Source organism: Pleurodeles waltl, chromosome 1_1 (genome assembly GCF_031143425.1).
Source record: "Pleurodeles waltl isolate 20211129_DDA chromosome 1_1, aPleWal1.hap1.20221129, whole genome shotgun sequence".
In the NCBI taxonomy this organism is placed as follows: domain Eukaryota; kingdom Metazoa; phylum Chordata; class Amphibia; order Caudata; family Salamandridae; genus Pleurodeles; species Pleurodeles waltl.
This window is the reverse complement of record NC_090436.1, coordinates 680,152,014-680,166,548: the sequence shown is the minus strand read 5'-3', so window position 1 is coordinate 680,166,548 and position 14,535 is coordinate 680,152,014.

Below are 14,535 nucleotides of genomic sequence, written 5' to 3'. Positions count from 1 at the left end.
CTGGTAGTTGAGGTGTCTGGTAAGGCACTTTTGGGACTGTGGTATTTAGTGTGCCAGTGGGTGAGAAGAGCAATATATATTATTGATGCATTTGTAATATTGCTCATTTTAACATTTGAGCAAAGTGATATTTTGGGCAGGCATGTTGACAGTTTACAGCTCTTTATGTAACTTGTGCTTTTCAAACTCTCCCTCAGGTAGCATTTCAGGCCCACCTGTGTGACATCCTATTAAGCAATGATTTACGTCACTGGAAAAAGGTCTAATTTGACTCCATCCTGTCACAGGAGTCCCAAGCTCCAGTTTAATTAGTGCTGTAATAGAAGTATAACAAACAGAAAGGAAAGAGTTTACTTCCCCGTTTAGAGCACTGGTTTAAAGTAAATACATTAACGTTTTTTTGTCTGCTTGGCCAGTTTATATAGTGTTCCTTTTATAGTATAATTGTCCATTGTGCCAGTAAAAGGCCTCAAAAGCTTCCAGCTGAATCTTTTGGACCCATGAATGGTCTTGATCAAATTGCCCCTCTCCTTATCTGCACTGACACACATTTTAAATGTGCAATTTTCTTGTAATTCAAAGTTTGATGTAGGTGTCTTTTTAATTTAATTATGCTAGAATGTTAAAGTTGATGTTGATCGAGAGGGGCAATTATTAGACCCATTCATAAACGAGGCGATGTAAAAGCCCCCAGAATTATAGGTTACTTAACCTTTTGGACATGGGAGAAAAGGTGCTTGCAAAAATTGCTCTGGGAAGGCTTAAGAAATGGGCTGAAGGAAATCATATTGCTCACCCCCAGAGGGGATTGAAGGATGGTCACTCTACCATTGATCATTGTTTTTCTCTCTAGTCTATTGCATGGAAGCCGGTGGAGAAGAGGAGTAGTTTGCATTGCTGTTCAGTCCACTTCCGGTCACCGTTGAATCTGGTATATCAGAATTGCTTATAGGAAACCTTGACCAAGTGCGATGTTCCTAAAGGTCTTTTAACTATGATTCAGGAAATTGTGTTCAGGTTTTTATAGACTCGGAGGGGACCCTGACAAAGAAAAAAACAATTGAAAATGGGTTGAAGCAGGGGTGCGTTTTGGCACCTCTATTATTCTCCATATTTATAGCGGATTTACCATCAGCTTTGGTGGTAGACCGGGGCGCTGGTCCCTAAATGGATAGGAAGCACTTTGTATGCCTTCTGTATGCAGATGATCTTGCAGATGATCTTGTAATTTTAGATCAAACTGAGATAGGTCTGCAAAGGAAGCTGGATGCACTTAAGGAATATTGTAGCCATAACAAACTATTGGTTAATATGGAGAAAACTAAAGTGTAGAGTTTTGGTTAACAACAAAGTTTAGCTGGTCATTAGTGTCCACAAAGTTGGAAACAGCAAAGGAATACAAGTACCTAGGAATATGGTTTGAGAAGTCTCCAAAATGGAATACCCACTTGGAGTCAGTTAGCTTCAGTTAGCGACCTGAAAAAATTAAACAAGGATTACAGTGATATGTCATACAGGCCTGTTTTGAAAGCTTACGAGGCCATGATACCCCCCAGTATCAGTATGGAGCTCAACTGCTATATTTATGTGCATATACTGTCCAGAGCAGCAGTAATACGATTTTGGCAATGGTTGAATACTGGGGAGGAGAATAAGGTACACCAATGGTGTAAAAACACATTTCAGAAAAGTGAATTATTGTGGGCTAATAGGGTTAGAACAAGTCTAAATAAATCAGTAGGGATATGAGGGTTAAGAGGTGCCCACATAATTCTCAACTAGAGGTAGCCAAGAGTGAGCTTAGAGTAATGAGAAAGGAATTGTTCTAGAATTACGAGCAACAGTATCTTGAGGGGAAATAATCAGTCTATTTTATGTGAAATTCATGGTAGAATTAAGCTTGATTTCCGTATGTGTGTTTATTACCAGACTTTCTGACTAGAAGTGAATTGCTACGTTTAAAGATTGGAATTAATCCTTGTTTTACTAATGATAATATACAAATGGTGATAATTGATTCAAGGGGGAATTGTACATGTGGTTTAAATACTAAATGTGACATTTTACATATCTTATTGGATAGCCTAAAAGTTTTGACTCTACAGAAAATGATCTTACGTCCAGTTTTGTTTACAAGTATGGTATTAAATATTGAGTACAAGCGGTCAAACTATTAACCAAAATGCATTCTTTGGACATAGCATGTGCTATTGGGAGGTTTATGAGTGTGGTAAAAAAGGCTTTTATGTGTATATAGATTAGTAGCTTTTATGATAAAAGCATTTATATGATGGTGTATTTTTAGAATTTGATTTATAGGATTTTTAATGAGGAGATCATTTTATATGTTAACTATGTAGGTTTTTTTGTGTGTATATGTTATATTTTTAGGGACAAAAGTCTAAATAATCATTTATTTGACTGACTGACTAAAGTTGATGTTAAAATGTAATTTGCATTTGTTCTGTCTAGTGAAAGATTCATGACTTTGAAATCATGTGAAAATGATAACAATGCACTTCTCTGTTATACTTAATGTAATGCAATGTTAAAGTTTTACAAGTTATAATGAAATGTTTTACTTATACTGATGATATATTAATAATGCTGAACTCATTCATACGTTTGCATATTATGTGCGTTTTATTAACAAGTACAAATCAATTGCATTTTATATTCTCTTTTGTTGGCATAACTGAGGCCTATAGAGCTTGCATTTTGCAGTCATGTAAATGTGTTGAATTTTTATAACATGAAGTCTTTGTTCAGATTTCTTTCCAAATTGAAACAAAGTCCCATTTATAAAAAGTCTATTATTTAACTGTAGAAGAATTGTACCCATGTGGCCTTGAAAGTTTTGTAATGAAGGAACCTGGACTGAAATCACATACAACCCATTGGAGTCACATGGAAAAGGAGATGTTCTTAGGGCAGACTTTTAGTTAGTGACCTGGAGCCCGAGTTATATCTATTTCCAAATTATTTTTGTCCTTTCTGTATTTTTGTATCTTGCCCACATGTGTTCCTCCCTGCACATATATTTCCCTAATTTGGTTAGCTGTAGCCCAGCCAAAGATTATAAACATAATTGAATTTGAATTGTCTAAATGATAGTGCAATCTGAGCGCCATGCGATTTCTGTGTCTCAGATATTTCTGTTAACTTTCTGTATCAATCTTCTTAAACAATTTGTTTTGTTAATGTTGGGCCCGGATTTATACTTTTTCATGCAAAATTGCGCTAACGCAGTTTTGCGTGCAAAAGTGTACCTCCTGCTAGTGCATTCCAAGATGCCGGTGGGGTGTCATATTTATGTGATGACTGTAGCTGGCGGTAAGGCCCGGCTAGCGTTATAAAAAAGGATGCAAGCCAGGTGGGGGAGGCGTAGGGGGAACAGGAAGTTGTGCATCAAAGGATGACGCTAGTCTGGTTAGAGGCATAAGACCAGACTAGGTAATTTTTTGACGTACAACCCTAATGGACATGACTTCTGTCATAGTAAAGACAGGAGTGATGCCCACCACCCCAATGGCCATGCCCAGGGGACCTATGTGCCTTGGGCATGGCCATTGGGCCCAGAGCCATGTAGTGGGTCACCGTTAGGCCCTCCTATGGCACTTTTAAAAACAATTGAAAATACTTACCTGTACTTACCTTACTTACCTCGGATGGGTTCCCCCATCCTCTGGTGTCCCTCTGGTGTGGGTGGGCGTGTCCCTGGGACTAGGGAAGGGCACCTCTGGGCCTATTCCATGGTCTCTGACCATGGAAATAGGCACACCGGTCCCCTAACGCCTGCCCTGACCCAGGCATTAAATAATGGTGCTAAGCAAGCTTAGCACCATTATTTAAGGCCTCTTTCCCCCTGTGCATGATTTTAGCATGGGGATAAATATGGCGCTAAGGCTGTAACATCATCTTTTTTGCACTAGAACGCCTACCTTGCATCTCATTGACGCAAAGTAGTTTCACACAGGCAAAAAATGACGCTAACTCCAAAACCTTGGTGCTAGACAGGTGCGCCGAATTTGCGTAAAAAAAGATGCAAATTCAGTGCAAACAGAGTATAAATCTGGGCCTTAGTACTCCTGAACTTCTTTCGTTGCCTTAGGCAGCCCTTGGTGATTATGTATCTCCATAACTTGGTTTTGCGAATAGTCTACATGATTTTGAGCTTGTGTTTGAAATTAAAGCTTTGAACTGCATTCCTTATTGGAGTTTTCCTTTCATGGCCACAGTGGTCATGATGTTTAAATTATTGGGGTGTGGTTGAAGAAATTCATTATGGTTGACCACACATCTTACTGTGTCAAAAGGTTTGTCGCCCTCGATGTGCATTTCATTCCTGTGAAGGCTGAAAAATGCATCCATGGTTATCAAGTGCCCAGAAACTGCACCAGTTGATGAGGGCAGACATTCTCCCATACTGAGGGAGAAACAACCAAGAAGAGCAGCTTTTCCTCCACTGCCAAAGATATCTTGGGAGGCCCCTTCCAAATCATCAACACCACAAGCTAGGTCCACCTTTAACACTATCAACTCCCAGTTTCCCAATGTTGATGCTAACCCTTAACCTGCCCCATGTGGGTCTCCACAGTGCACTTCATATCACAAGCAGGTCCCCCATAGCCAATAAAAAATTAAGGCTTCCCATAGTAAAGTGGAGGCTTTATGGTCAGCCATTGATGCATGCTTAGAGAGCAGGAAAGTGGCCATGGAGCAGCCCTAAAGACAGGTAGGAAAACTGAATAGTTTGGAGGAGTTTTTTTCAGTGACTTCAGTCTCACAGTGATCTGGCCTTCTTGTCCTATGCCTAGAGGGCAGCTGGGTCTGCATGTAGAAGCTGCGGGAAGTGTAGGCTTTGGTGCAGTACACGATTCAGATTGGTGAATGCTCCAATTCCCAGCAGCATGGCAAGAATCTAGACTGGTCAGAATTGTCAGCTTCTCGGAGTTGTTCCCAACTGTGGTAGCCTTACACATTTGAGGGAAGCAACTCTATTACAACTCTGTTATACTTACGTTAGTATATCTGTAGTAGATTCAATCATTTGCCAGGGAGAATCTTGTAAGAAGTTGCTTGGGAGGCTGCTGCTTTTATGTTTCAGAAACATTATGTTCACAGCAAAACATGCTCTCTCATTCCCAGATGCACAGATTCTGGGCCTTTTAGTCAGCAGCAGTGGAGAACATGACACCTTTCCTGGAAGAACTTTGGAATCTAGGTGTTCAAGTTAAGAGGTTCTTAACCTTTTGACTTTAACTATTGTGTACCTCCACTTAATCATTATTGAAATCCAGGGAACCCCAATAAAATCTTTTATAATCTGGGGACCCCTGCTAAGTTATTACTGGAAGCTTGGGACCTCATCATATTTAGTTTCTATGGTTTAATTCTCAAAACAATACACATAAATACAGAAACAGGCATTCATCAATACCTAAAAGATAAATATTATTTAATTCACAAATAGATATTTAAAAAAATCAAACATTTCATATTTCCTAAATTCAACGGAAATCACCCATCATCCATGCTATCCTCTGTTTAACACATGTGTACTGTTCCTACAAATCAATCTGAGGACACCAACTCACTTTTTAGTCTCCTATTTCAAGTTCCTCAACATTTATGGAGTGTTTCAAAATTTTCAATCTCAAATTTAGTTTATTTATTTATAAACCATGCATTAATCTGTTAATATTATTTTAATTCTAACCAGGTGTGGACCCTCTGAGTAGGTGTGGGGGACCCTCCCCCCCCCGGTGTTCCCAGACCACAGGTTAGGAATTGCTGCTCTAGCTTTCCAGGACTCATTACAGCATCACTAGCCACCAAGACCAAGATGCCTGATGAGTATACTGATGGCTCAGACACTGCATTTGGTAGAAGTGAGGGTATTGAAGATTAGTCTTCCTTAGAAGCATAGACTGCATACACTGTTAACACGAGGAAGGCAAGTTGGTCATCTGTTTTTGCATGTATATAGTTTACAGCAATTGCATTCTTCACTGAGCTGCATGGGAAGCCTATTCACTCCAATGTTTCATAGTGGAGAAAGCTCTGTTTGGACGGAACTAGGTTACAGCATTTGCAGTCATCACTAAGCTGCATGAGGAGCCTGTTCACTCCAATATTTCATAGTGGAGAAACCTTTGTTTGGGTAGAGCTCTCTTGATGAAGTCGGAAGGACAAAAGGAGACCCACTGATTTCCAGGATTATTGCTTTGGCAATGTGTTTTTGCCATGTTATACTTCAGTGTGGCTGCTCTTCTGCATGGCCAATAGTTAGTGGCGTGGACTCTCATAGAGTGGAGTGCGGGAGTACAGTGTGGTAGAGTGGATTAGGGAGTGTAAAATGTCATAGAGTTAAGTGGGGGAGAGTAGAGTTCAGTGGTTCAGTGGCAGAGAATGTTATGACATTGAGTCTCATGGGATAGTGAAGAGTGAGTTGGAGTGGATTGAGGTAGTGGGGCAGATTGGAGTAGAGTGGGGTGGATTAGATTGGATTAGAGTTGGGTGGATTGAATGGAGTGGGGTGGATTGAAATGTGGTGAGGTGGATTCGAGTGGGGTGATTATATTAGAATGGGGTAGTTGGTTTGAATTGAAGTGGATTGGACCAGAGTGGGGTGGTTTGGAGTGAAGTGGGCCGATGGATTGGGTTGGGGTAGATTTGACTGAGGTTGGGTGGATTGGAGTGGTGTGGATTGGCCTGCAGTGGTGTGAATTGGAATTAATGGAGCGGATTAGACTGCAGTGGGGTGGATTGGATTGGGATGGATTGGACTGAGTGGGGTGGACTGGATTGGGGTGGACTGGATTGGGCTGGACAGGATGGGGTGGACTGGATTGGGGTGGATTGGATTGGGGTGGAATGGATTGAGGAGGACTGGATTGGAATGCTTTTGGAGTGGGATGGACTGGGGTAGATTCAATTGGAGTGAACTGGATTTGCGTAGGGTGGATTGTGGTGGATTGGAATGGAGTGGCTTAGACTGGATTGGAGTGGGGTGGATTGGAGAGAGGGATTGGAGTGGGGTGGGTTAGAGTGGAGTGGGGTGAGTTAGAATAGAGTGGGGTGGATTTGAATGGAGTGTGGTGGATTGGATTGAGTGAGGTGGATTGGATTGGTTTGGGGTGGACTTGGATTGGGGTGGGTTTGATTAAGGTGGACTGTATTGGACTGGACTGGAATGGGGTGGGTTAAGGTGAATTAGATTGGAGTGGGATAGATTGGAGTAGAGCAGTTTAGAGTGGGGTGGACTGAACTGGGTTGGTGTGAATTGGATTGAGGTGGATTGGGGTACAGTGGGGTGGATTGGAATAGGGTGAAGTGGTATGGAGTGGAGTGGTGTAGATTGGAGTAGAGTGGAGTGGATTGGAGAAGAATGGGGTGAGTTGGATTGGAGTGGGCTGGATTGGATGGGGTGGGGTGGAGTGGAGTGGATAGGATTGAAATGAGGTGGGGTGGACTGATGGGGTGGATTGGAGCCAGGTGGGCTGGACTAAATTGGATTGGAGCAGGGTGACTTGGATTGGGGTGGGGTGGATTGGATTAGGGTGGATAGGAGTGAGGTGGCTTGGTTTGGAGTGGGGCGGGTTGGATTGGAGTGAGGCGAGTTGGCTTGAGTGGGGTGAGTTGGATTGAATGGGGTGAATTGAATTGGAGTGGGGTGGAGAGGAATGAAGTGAGATGGATTAGATCGAGTGGGTGGACTGGATTCGGATGGGTGGGGTGAATTAGATTGGGGTGGGGTGGATTGGATTGAAGTAGGGTGGATTAGATTGTTGTGGAGTGCTGTGTATTGGATTGGAATGGGGTGAATTAAGGTGGTGTGGGGTGGAATGGAATGTAGTAAGGTGGATTAAGATGAACTGGATTGGAGTGGGATGGATTTGGGTGAGGCAGGTGGATTGGGTTACGTGGGTTCAGGACGGATTGGATTGAAGTGGGGTGGGTTGGATTGGAATGTGGTGGTTTGGAATGGGATGGGTTGGATTGAAATGGGGTTAGTTGGACTGGAGTAGGGGTTTGGACTGGAGTATGTCAGATTGCACTATAGTGGGGTGGGTTGGACTGGAGCGGGTTGGATTGTGGTGGATTAGAGTGGGGTAGATTGGACTGGGCTGGATGGAGTGGATTAGACGGGACTGGATTGGGGTGGGTTGGATTAGTGTGGGGTGGATTGTGGTTGATTGAAGTGGACTAAATTGGGATGGAGTGGCTTGAATTGGGAAGGAGCAGGGTGGATTAGATTGGGTGGGGGGTTGACTGGATTGCAGTGGGCAGTCTGGAGTGGGGTGGACAGGAATGGGGCAGATAATTTTAGATTGAGTGGGCAGATTGTTTTTGGTTGGAGTGGGGCATATTGCTTTGGATTGGGCTGGGGCAGATCAGAGTGGGGCAAAATGTTTTAGATTGGAGTGGGACGGATTGTTTTTGATTGGAGTGGGACAGATTGTTTTGGATTGGAGTGGGGCAGATTGGAGTGAGGCAGATTATTTTGGCTTTTAGTGGGGCAGATTGGAGTGGAGAAGATTGTTTTGGATTGGAGTGGGACAGATTGTTTTGGATTGCATTGAGGCTAATTTGTTTTGGATTGAAGTGGGGCAGATTTGAGTGGGGCAGATTGTTATGGGTTGGAGTGGGGATGATTGTTTTGAATTAGAGTGGGACAGGTTGGAGTGGGACAGATTTGTGGGGGGATCGGAGTGGGGCTGGTTTTTTTGGATTGGTGTGTGGCAGGCTTTTGTGGATTGAAGTGGGGAACAGTGTTTTTAATGGCTGTATTGAGTGGGGCAGATTGTTTTGGATTGAAGGGAGGTAGAATGGAGTGGGGTGGATTGGGAGTATTGGAGTGTGGTGGAATGGGATGGAGTGAGCTAGGTTGGATTGGAGTTTGGTGGTTTGGACTGGCGTGGGACTGAATGGAGTGAGGCAGATTGTTTTGCATTGGAGTGGGGCAGATAGAAGTGGGCACACTATTTTAGATTGGAGTGGATAGATTGTTTCTGGGTTGGATTGTGGTGGATTGGAATGGGGTAGATTGGAGTCGGCTGGATTGAAGTGGATTGGAGTGGACTGGATTGGGTGGATTAGAGTGGGGTGGATTAAGGTGCACCGGATTGGACTGGGGTCTATTAAAGTGGATTGGAGTAGGATGGACTGGGGTGAGATGGGTAGATTGGAGTGGGGTGGATTGGTTTGGTTTGGGGCATGATGGATTGGAGTGGTGTGGGTTGGATTGGTATATGGTGGTTTGGAGTGGGATGGGTTAGATTGAAAGGGAGTGGGTTGGACTGGAGTGGGGTGGGTTGGACTGGAGTAGGGCAGGTTGGACTATAGTGGAGTGGGTTGGACTAGAGTGGGTTGGGTTGTGGTAGATTTGAGTGTGGTAGATTGGACTAGGCTGGATTGGGGTGGATTGGATTGGACTGAATTGGGGTGGATTGGTTTGGTGTTGGGTGGATTGGAGTGGGCTGATTTGGGATGGAGTGGGGTGAATAGGGATGGAGTAGGGTGGATTGGATTGGGGTGAGGTGGACTGGATTAGAACAGGGCAGTCTGGGGTGGGGTGGGCTGGAGTAGAGCAGATTGTTTTGGATTGGAGTGGGACAGATTGTTTTAGATTGGTGTGGGACAGATTGCTTTGGATTGGAGTGTGGCATATTATTTTGGATTGGAGTGGAGCAGATTGGAGGGGGGCACATTGTTTGGTTTGCAGTGGGGCAGATTGCTTTGTATTGGAGTGAGGAGGATTGTTTTGGATTGGAGTGGGAGATATTGGAGTGGGGCATGTAGTTTTATATTGTATTTGGGCAGATTTGTTTGGATTAGAGTGAGGCTGATTGTTTTGGATTGACGTGGGGCAGAGTGCATTAGGGCAGATTGTTCTGGATTGGAGTGGGTCTGATTTTTATTTTTTCATTGGAGCAGGGCAGATTGCTTTGGATTGAAATGGGCAGTTTCATTTGGATTGAAGTGGGCAGATTGGACAGGGCGAATTGTTCTGGACTGTACTGGGACAGATTGGAGTGGGGAAGATGGCTTTGGATGTAGTGGGGCAGATTTATTGGATTGCAGTGGGGCAGACTGGAGTAAGGCAGATTGTTTTGGATTGAAGTGGGGCAGACTGTTTTGGAATGGAGTAGGGCAGTTTGTTTTTGATTGGAGTGGGACAGATTTTAGTGAGGTAGATTGTTTTGGATTGGTGTGTGGCAGATTGTTTTGGAATGGAGTGATGCATATTATTATGGATTGAGTGGGGCAGAGTGGAGTAGGTTGGAGTGGAGCAGATTGGAGTGGGGTAGATTGCAGTGGGGCTGTTTGGAGTGGGGTGGATTGGGGATGGGCAGAGTGGGGTGGATTGGGGCGAGATGGACTGGATTAGAGTGGGGTGGATTGGAATGGAGCAGGCGGATTGCATTGGGGCAGATTGTTATGGATTGAAGTGAGGTACATCACTGTGGGTTAGAGTGGAGCAGATTGTTTTAGATTGCAGAGGGGCAGATTGTTTTGGATGGAGCGGGGCAGATTGTTTTGGATTGGTGTAGGGGAGATTGGACTGGGGCAGATTGGTTTGGATTTTGTGGGCAGATTCTTTTGGATTGGAGTGGGGCAGTTTGGAGTGGGGAAAATTGTTTTGGATTGGAGTGGGGCTGAATGAATGGGGCAGATTGTTCTGGATTGGAGTGGGGCAGATTATTTTGTATTGCAGAGAGGCATATTGTTTTAGATTGGAGTGGGGCAGATTGTTTTGGATTGGAGTGGGGCAGATTGTTTTGGATTGGAGTGGGACAGATCAGGGTGGGGCAGCTTATTGTGGATTGAAGTGGGGCAGATTGTTTTGAATTTGAGTGGGGCAGATTGGAGTGGGTGGGTTGGGAGTATTGGAGTGTGGTGGATAGGGATGGATTGAGGTGAACATGTTTGGAGTGTGGTGGATTGGACTTGAGTGTGGCAGATTGTTTTGGATTGGAATGGAACAGATTTTCTTGGATTGGAATGGGGCGGATTGGAGTAGGACAGATTGAAGTGAAACAGATTGTAGTGGGGCAGATTGTTTTGGATTGGAGTGGGGTAAACTGGAGTTTGGCAGATAGTTTTGGATTGGAGTGGATGCAGATAGTTTTGGATTGGAATGAGAAACATTGTATTGGATTGGGTGTGCAGATTCTTTTTTTATTGGAATGGGGCAGATTGTTTTGAATTGGAGTGGGGCAGATTGGAGGGGTGTGAGTTTGAAGGACTGGAGTGGATTGAGGTAAGTGGTTTGGATTTGAGTGGGCAGATAGGACTGGAGTGGGGTGGACTGGGGAATACTGCATGATTATGTGTTAAAACATAATTTCAAAATTTATACATAAGAAAGAACAATGCTAGGTTGCCAAATTTAGAGCCAGAGTAATAGTCATCTTTTGAGACTAGCGTACACAAGAAAAAACAAAACAAAACAAAACATGAGTGCAAAGCGAGAAACGAAAACTTGGCAAAATACAACTTTAAAATTTGTCTTGCTGGGCACATTTTCACCAGTCACGTGCCTTCTGTTTGCAGAGCACTAGTAGTTAAAAATAAAATAAAATAGTACTTCAATTGTCAGGAGAAGCGGACGGGCACTAATTAAGTTGAATCAATAATTACTTGGTACCTGCTCCACAGACAGGAAGGGAAATGAGGATATGCCAGCTGTGACCGATTATGAGAGTGTAAAGAAGAGTGCCACACAATCCAACAAATGATAAGCAATGGGCGGGCTGTAAACCATTTTCTAAATATAACTGTGTCTCACTAGCAGTAAGCATGCGCTAGAGCATGCTGTCACAGTTTTTACCCTAAAAAGCAATTTGCAAGGAGATTTACAATGGGACGATGTTATGTTGGGACCTGATCAGGTGACGGTATGGCTTAGGGGATCAAAAACTGACTATAGTTGTAGGGTCACTGGGTTACACTTGATGCTGCTCCTTGCTATCCATCTTGTCCTATTGCATCCCTCAAGGCTTACACAAAGAGATGTCCTACCATTCATACTGTTCCTCTGTTTATACATGACGACATCGGCCCGTCCCATTTTCAGTTTGCAAGGGTATGTTAAATGGCATCGGAGAGGATAGGGATTGACCCCAAACTCTATACCTGCTTCAGGTTAGGTAAAGTGCCTACAGTGGCAAGGGGGGGATTAGAGCTGCAGGACATTAACAGAATTGGTAAATGGGTGCCAGATTGTTGCAAGATGAACATCCGTCCTAATCTACTGTGATTTCAATGTGTTCTGGTGTTTACCATATCTTCTCTTCCCTTCTGATTAGCTGTACATCATGTGTATTTTCTGGGTATTTCGCCATCTATTTGCGTGAAAGTCAGGTATATGGCTGAAAAAAGTAAGAAGGCACACTTCTGGTTTGCAAGTCCAGTGGTTTGATGTTGGAGGCATCTTATCTGTCAGATGCAAGAGACAGTAGTGAGAGCTTTACATCATACGTGGCACATGCACCCAGAAGAGGGATCTTACAGATCCTCTTTCCTTCTGCTGTGGAGACATAGTCGGTGATGATCCCAAGGAAGAGTTGGGAGTAGCGGTGTAAGTCACAGGGCCCTTATTGTCTCAGTTAGGTTGGTGCCTTATTTTCTCTTTGTCACGTTCTTCATCAAGACACTGTTGCTGTTTGCTTCCACAGTAGAGTTGCAGGGAAAGGCAAATGACTGTGTGTTGTGGACTTGGCTGGTCTCTGACATCATTGGAGCCAGTGATGTCAGAGAACAGAAGGGAGATGACTGGGGATTCTAAGAGGACGGTTGGAGGTAGAAGGAAACAGCGACGAAGAGCTGGCACTGTTGTGGATGTTGTACAATAAAGGACCTTATTAAACAAGTCTTGGGTTTATGGATTAATTCCTCACAGTGGCGACAAGAGTCTACAGCATCCTCTGAACTTGGTGTGCAATGGACCAATGAGCGAACTGATTTTATGCTGTTGAGAATAAGCGCTGCACTGATATTTTCTTGAGACACTGATATTACAGGTACTTCAGTGTTACACTAACAGCGTGGATTCAAGGACGGGGATACTGCAGTCTTGGTTCTCTCCTTAATTTTGACAATTTGAAGTACCGATTTACTACACTGGCAAGCAGTGCTGTCGTTGGTGTGCCGTGGAACTACAAATTTAATAGAAGGTATTTCGCTGTACTTATTCTCATAATTTTTTTTCTGGCGAGCCGTGTTATGGCATTATTTACACAAATCAGCTGTGTCGCAGCGGCGGCCCGAGCACACAGTTGAATCCCTGTGTGGATTTAAACAGGGAAAGAATTCTTCAGCGCGCGACCCAAAGAATTCTTCAGCGTGCGATCCATCTCCTCGCGTGAAGTGCGCGAGAGGCTGTAGCGGTGTTCTTTGAAGCCGCGCGGTTAAGTTCTGGGTGCGCGACTTTAAAAAAGGAAGGAACACTGTGAGAATCACACGGAATCGATTAAAAAAAGAAAAGGAAATACCTTGCAGCCTATTGTTTGATGGGCACGGGAGAAGTGTGCCGGAGGTTCTTCATTTTCTGTTCAGTACTCATCTGCTTGTACCTTATGTACATTTTAACTATGTATGTATTTTACTGAATGGTAGGAAAGTTAATGTATGTTTAACATAACTGTCTTATGACTCAAACATGTAAAGGATTTTGAGTATTTCACTATATTTAATTATCATGAATTTTATTTTGGTGCATATTATTATTATTACTGGTTTTTTTTCTCTTTTTTTTCCCTTTCACACTATGTTTCAAATGGCTACGCATAGTTTGGCTCAACCACCGCAATTCTTATCTTAACGTGGAGAACCCATTATACCATGGAAAAAGTGGATTCATCTTTTTGAATCTTATTTAATTGGTATTGGTGGAGAAAACATTTCGCCAACAAGGAAACAAGGAATTCTTCTGCATTATTTACGTATTGAAGGAAGAAATATTTATGACAGTCTCAATTCAATTGCAATTGGCACTGCTGATGGTGACCCTAGAGATGTATATGACATGTCAGTTATGATGTTGAAGAAACATTTTGATACCCGTATAAATATAGTCATGGAAAGACATACATTTTTCATGAGGGCACAAGATAAAGATGAAAGAGTGGGTAATTACATTGCTTCTCTTAAGACATTAGCTCAGACTTGTGAATTTGCTGGTTTAACTGACTCTCCCATCAGAGATCAGCTAGTAAGATGTACCAATAATCCAAGATTACAAGAAAAGTTATTAGCAAAAAATCCCTCTCTGGAAGAAGCCATCTCTATTGTGGAAAGTTTAGAGCATGCTACCTCTTGGGTTCAACAAATGAAGAACACCACCCGAACTGCTTAGCTGAATCCTTGGTTAATTCAGCAGTAGCTAGAGTTTCAACTCAAGAAGATAGGAACTATATACAAATAACAGTGGCATTGTCATTGGAAAGGGGGCAATGAAATGGCCAAGGATCTCAAAACTAGATGTTACAAATGTGGCAACCCTGGACATTTAGCGAATAATCCAAGATG